Source organism: Myodes glareolus, chromosome 3, assembly GCF_982192425.1.
Source record: "Myodes glareolus chromosome 3, mMyoGla1.1, whole genome shotgun sequence".
In the NCBI taxonomy this organism is placed as follows: Eukaryota; Metazoa; Chordata; class Mammalia; order Rodentia; family Cricetidae; genus Myodes; species Myodes glareolus.
Genome location: NC_142028.1, coordinates 2477662 through 2484426, shown reverse-complemented (window position 1 = coordinate 2484426; position 6765 = coordinate 2477662).

Sequence of the window (6765 nt, the reverse complement as noted above, 5' to 3'; positions counted from 1 at the left end):
TCCCAGATCTCTCCTCTCCCACGTTGTCCTATACCTGCAGGAAGTAGCCAGACATGAGCCATCTTTACTTTATCTAAAAAGAGTCTGAAATGTTTGGTTGAAAGTATCACCCCAGTCCCCTGGCATCCATATATACAGAGTCTGGAATGTTTGACTGGGGGTTCAAGCCTCCTCTCCTATAGTGGCTGCAGTCCAGACTCCACCTCCTAGAAAACCTGCCAAACAATGACTCTTCCCCAGGGAGGGTCAAGACCACTCCCACACGCTATTTAAACTGCCCCCCAGAGAACTAACTCATGGTCTTACTTTTCCCCCACTGGTGGTCTCACAGATTCTCTGTGGTCTCCCTAGTTCTCAGTCCCCCTCACAGTGTTTTCTGAGGACCAGACAGGAGTGATGGCATCCATTAAACTGGGCTTCTTTTAATTTGGTTTGATTTGGTCTGATTTGGACTATTGTGTCAGTGGAGAGGCTTACCAGGCCAAAGGAAAAAAAAACTTAACAAAAGCAAGAGTCTATTTAATACAAGTTTGCAAACTCGGTATCTCCATGTGTCCTGTATTGGAATAATCAGAGAAACCTGAACTCAGTTATAGTTGGGTTTTTAGAGTAGCAAAGCTGGGGATGAGGGATTTCTATGGTTCCGGACCCCTGATTGGCTGACATTTGTCTAGGGCTGTCCTGGTGAATATTTGCTGGAGGGTGATCCTATCTACAACAGTTGGAATGTTAAGAATTTTTTTTTGGATGGTCTGTTCTTGGGTTGTGCCCAGGTAATCTCAGTTTGTAGTTCTTCCAAAAACCAGGTATTGTTTCAGAGTAAACTAGTGAAACTCAGGCCTCCTTTAAACTTATCGTGACTGAGTCCTGCACTGGCAGATGATAATGGTTGGAAGTAAAGAACATCCTTTGGGAGATCTGTTTCTATTCAGCTTATCATGGCTGGCTGCTACAGTTAGAAGCTGATGCCTGGACATGCCTGCCAGCCAAGTGGAACCCAGCTAAAATGGATATGGACTAGAGACAAATATTAAAATTTAGAAATTTAAAGGAAAAATTACAATTGAAACTTTCAGAAAGGGGCAAAGTCTCAAGAGAGGAGAGGGAGAGAAACATCCTTAGGAACAGACAGGTAGGGAACTTTAGGTTGTACTTATCTGGAGTCTTTTTGATCTGTGAGAAGTAGATTTAAGTCTCAGGACTTTTTTCAGTTCTATGAAGTTTATATAAATTTTTTAACATTGTGAAAAGATATAAGTTTTAGTCTTATTAATATCCCCCCTCTTTATAATCTGTACTGATATTTACACAGTAGAAATGGCAGTATACTCGTGCCAGAAAGGAATCTGGTAGAAAATATTAACATTTTTTCTTTGTCCAGAAAACTGTGACAGATGTTTTCTGCACAATGAAAAGCATCTTTGAGGTCTACAGTTAGGAAACAACCAAAGGGAATTTGAAATCTTGAGCTTGGGGCTATGATGATAATGGTGGTACTCAGCCAGAGCTCAATTAATAGCTTATCAGAATTCTGCCAATTAACGTTAAGACTATGAAATTTTGGAGTTTTAGTTATAATAGCAGCATAGTGAGAGAAATCTGAAACATGTTTTATTTTTTTAAACATCTCAAATAACTTTTTAAAATCAACATTTAAGCTTTTTATCCTCAGATCTTTGTAACTTGCATTTACACATCTCAAGTCACCTTGTTCCTGGAAGCATTCTTATTTAGGTACCTTAAGTCACTTTCTTTGTGCACTTTCTTAGACTCTCAAATTTTATTAGGTCCTTGGCTGACCCAGATGGATTTCTGTGAGTCTGAGTAGAGTCTGGTCTACATGAGCTAGTTCCATTGCAGGCTCAAAACCTACAGAGAAACCCTGTTGTGAAAAGCAATAAACAGAAAACAATAACAACAAAACTAACCTACATCTTAAATTTTGCATCATAAAATATTTTTCATTTATTTTAGCAGTAAGTACAGGTGGCTGACTACTGACAACAATCACTGTCACTGTAAATTTTCTTTAAACAAAGGAGAGGTAAGACGTTATACTGAAGTCTGTTTGGTGAGTTTCTCTCTCTCTCTCTCTCTATCTCTCTCTATCCCTAAGTCTGGTAACAAGCTGAACTGTGTCTAGACTTTTTATTGGCCCCAAGAGAGTGAGACCTGTGACCTAAATTTTACAGAGAGCTGAGAAGACAGCTGAAGCCTTGTTTGCTGTTTTTCAGCTGGCAAAGCTATTAGTCATCTCAGAGTTCTAAGACGAATAAATTTTATCTGAGTTATTGATTTAAAAATTGACAGAGACTTACTTGATGGCTGCCTAGACAGCTACTTCAGGGTCCTCCATGGTCATTGAGGGCAGGTGATAGGGTAACTTCTGGCTTCTGCCTGGCAGAGGTAGGCTTGCAAGGATGCAGAAAATCCCTTAAACTTCTGTGGGAGTAAGGACTCATGGGAGGACCAGCCTACACTTTGCCTTAGGCAACTTAAGATGGTCAATTTCCCAGTGTCCTGTTTTCTTCATCATCTGAAGTCTTTGCAGTAGATGAAATGAAAGAGAGGTTTGCTCAGTGGCTAGGGCTGTCACTTTTGTGCCAGTTTTGAGTAGATATTCTTCTGTGTTCATCTGTCCTCTTCGGAGGAAATAGAGGAGCTGTCTGGAGCTGGCATACCTCTATTATAAAAGCTTTTTAGTAAAATATCTTAAATGCCATTTTCTGCAGATCTCTGAGCATTTGAGGACTGTCAGTCCATTAGGTATATATGAACAGATAACCTTGTCACCAGTTATTTGCCCTGTGTACATAGGGAAATAGGTAAGGCTTATCCCTGTAATTAATCATATCAATACTTAGCTTGGCAATGACCAAGGAGCTTGTCATTTATAAATTGACTTCTATTTTTTAACAGTCTATAACATGTTAGCAGCTTTTATTAAATTTACTTATTTATTTATTTATAAAAATTTCCACTTCCTCCCCTCCTCCCAATACCCTCATACTCCCCCCACTCCCTTTCCTTCTTCCTCTCCAGTTCTAAGAGCAGTCAGGGTTTCCTGCCCTGTGGGAAGTCCAAGTTCCTCCCCCATCCCTCCAGGTCCAGGAAGGTGAGCATCCAAACAGACTAGGATCCCAAAAAGCCAGTACATGCAGATGAAACAAGACCCAGTGCCATTATCAATGGATAAGATTAGGACTTTGCATTACATTCCTGTCAGATTTAGTCAAGAATAATGATTTTGAATTGAAGCTCTTTCAGTATAACACTAAAAGACTAAAAATAAAGCACTTTAATCGTAGATGATGAGTGTAGGAGGAGGGGCCACTTGTTCGTACCAGCCACTCAGAACCAAAATAATCACATAGAAACCATATTATTTAAAATCACTGCTTGGCCCATTAGCTTTAGCTTCTTATTGACTAACTCCTACATCTTAAATTAACCCATTTCTATTAATCTGTATATCATCAAAGGTCACGGCCTACTAGGAAAGTTTCAGCACATATACCTTCAGCCATGGATCCATGGTGTCTCTCTCTCCACCTTCCTTCTCCTAGCATTCAGTTCTGTCTTTCTCTTCCCCATAAGTTTTTCCCTATCAACTGGCCAAGGAAATTTCTTTATTTTTTAATGGTATTCATAGCACACAGAGAAGACTCCCACATCAGATGTGTTCAGTAAAAGATTTTTGGGCAACAGCCGAACAAGTTTATACCAAACTGAGACTGTCTCCTGAGAAAGCAAGGAAAGAGATGACGGAAAGGCCCCAGGGGAAAATGGAAACAGCAGAAAAGGGCTTATGTGTTGGGATATGGACACTGAGCAGAGCCTGACAGCACCCAGAGGCCAATATTGTCCTTGACAGACTGGGGAGCCTCTGGCCTAATGTCTAATCCTAAGAAGAACCATTTGGGGTAGGGAGAACTGATGGAGGAGGGTTATCTGTCTATTGTCTTATTTTCATTGGTCAATAAAGAGACTGCCTTGGCCCCTTGATAGGACAGAAAATTAGGTAGGCGGAGTAAACAGAACAGAATGCTGGGAAGATGGTTATGAGGCAGACGCCATGGAGCCAGCCACCAGGTCAGACATGCTGAATCTTTCCCGGTAAGCCACACCTCGTGGTGCTATACAGATTATTAGAAATGGGTTAATCAAGATGTGAGAGTTAGCCAGTAACTAACTCTCTAGAGATAATGGGCCAGGCAGTATTTTAATGAATACAACTTATGTGCTATTATTTCTGGGGCTAAGCTAGCCGTGCGGGAGCTGGGCAGGATGAAAAGCAGGCTTGCCCGAAGCTCCAGCTCCTCACTACATATGGCGCCAGACGTGGATAACTGAATCCACAGAAAGCCCGAGAAAGCTTGGGAAAGAATAGAGTAAAGCATGTTTTGTTGGTAGCAGCAATTTCTCGGGTCTGCTCTACTTGCTGGAGGCAAGCAAGCGTTCTCATCTAAGAGAGGCTTCCTGACTCAGCCTTAGTTGCAAAACTTTGCAGCTCTTTAAAAGGTTCTGCCACGAAACACTTAAACGGTGTTGATGAAAAGCTGAACTCATGCTTTTCGGTTTTCAGCCATAACAGGAAAAAAGCTGCGCTGTTTTAAAATGCCAGCTTTCTGGGCCGTCGTGCCAGGGCAAACTCTGACTCTTTCAGGCAGGCAGTCCGACTGAGTGTGGTCTGTGAGCAGAATGCTCCAGCTTGCTTGCTAGCAGGGACCTTGAAATGCCACCGAGTTGTGGCAATAAAAATGGTTTCAGCAGTACCTCTGCCATGAGGCTGGAAAGCTAAGAAATGACCTAGATCCAGCCGTCAAAGCCACGGTTTTAGGCTCATGTGGTCAGAAAAAAGGAGAGATATACAGTAAAGAGAGATTCAAAGATGAAGAAAACCTCTAAATGGTTTATAGTGTGTTACAAATAAATGCAGGATAAAAGTTAAAGTTCTTAAAGTAAAAAGAGAGTAGTTATGTGTGGTGGTACACACCTTTAATCCCAATGCCCGGGAGGTAGAGGCATATTGACCTCTGTGACTTCAAGAGACAGAGGTAGAGATTGACCTCTGTGACCTCAAGTTGTGGTAGTACACGCCTTTAATCCCAATGCCTGGGAGGCAGAGACAGATCTCTGTGAGTTCAAGGTGTGGTAGCACACACCTTTAATCCCAGTGCTGGGGAGGCTGAGACAGTGGGATCTCTGAGTTCAAGGACAGCCTGGTCTACAGAGTTATTCCAGGACAAAGATATACAGAGAACCAGTCTCAAAAAATAAAAGTAAAAATTAAAGAAATAGAGGTTAAAATAAAGCCATCATTTGGAAAGGAGGTCCTTCTTTTGTTTTCACAGAGGATGAGACCCTGTGGATTGCTTCTATCCCAATACGGTATGATAGACCACGTCCTCCTGAAAGGTTGCTGTGAACACCCTCAAGAAATTACTTCATTCAACTGCCAACTGAGATGAACCTGGCAGACAGATTTTACCACGAAAGACCTGATTAACAGCGCCCCTATACAACAGGAAGAAGTTTGGAGAGAAATAACTACGCCCATATTCCCAAATATTGTTTATAAATGTTCTTTTACATTTAAAGGGGGATATGATATAGATATGAATAATTTGCATTGGTATGGATTTTAAGGTCAATTTTGTTATATGTGTATATATTTCTGATTTTGATTGTGTAGCTCATTTAAAAATGCAATGTATAATTAAAAATATAGGTTGTTAATGGATAATCATCGATAATAGTCAAGCTTGTAGTAATGTTAGTCTGATTTTCTAGAAGTGCATAGATATATTCCAGATAGACATTCATATCTTTCAAAGACTATAGAACATGGCATTTAATGTTCTAATAACTTAGGACTTTTCATGACAATGAGACACGTCTGCTCCTGGCAGCACCAATCTACTTCAAGAGGAAGATGGGCATCGAAGAGGCTCCTTATGGAGTTGGTTAGCCATTTGGGCAAGAAATTGCTCTTGCCTGGACTGTTATATAAACTGGACACAGAGAACCCGCGGAGAGAGGACTGCTGAACTTGCCTAAAGGTGAGATGATCTTTCGGGGTTCCTGATTCATCAAAGAGTCTGCGAGACATTCTGCAGGACACAGCAGATAGTGACTGAACTGCCTTTGAATTTTCCTGCTTCATGGAAATGTCTCTGGATATTATGGGCCTGAAGGCCGAAGATGGGTGCCCCAACAATACAGAGGAACTTTGGGTGACTGTCCAGGCAGCGAGATGTCTCTGTCATTTCTAGAGTTTTGGAAGTTGCTTACTTCTTGTTTACGTAGGTAATATTATATCCTTCTGGAGTCTTTAATGGAGTTGAAGAATGGATAGTCATAGTTATAGTTTTCCATTATTATGATAAAAATAGAGTTATAAATATTGTGACTGTAATTCTTGCTTGATAACTGTTTTGTTATATGTAATTTTACTATGTTAAAATGAAAACCTTTCTTTTTTGTTTAAACAGAAAAAGGGGAAATGATGGAGGAGGCTTATCTGTCTATTGTGTTATTTTCATTGGTCAATAAAGAGACTGCCTTGGCCCCTTGATAGGACAGAAAATTAGGTAGGCGGAGTAAACAGAACAGAATGCTGGGAAGAGGGTTATGAGGCAGACGCCATGGAGCCAGCCACCAGGTCAGACATGTTGAATCTTTTCGGTAAGCCACCACCTCGTGGTGCTACACAGATTATAAGAAATGGGTTAATATCAAGATATGAGAGTTAGTCAGTAACTA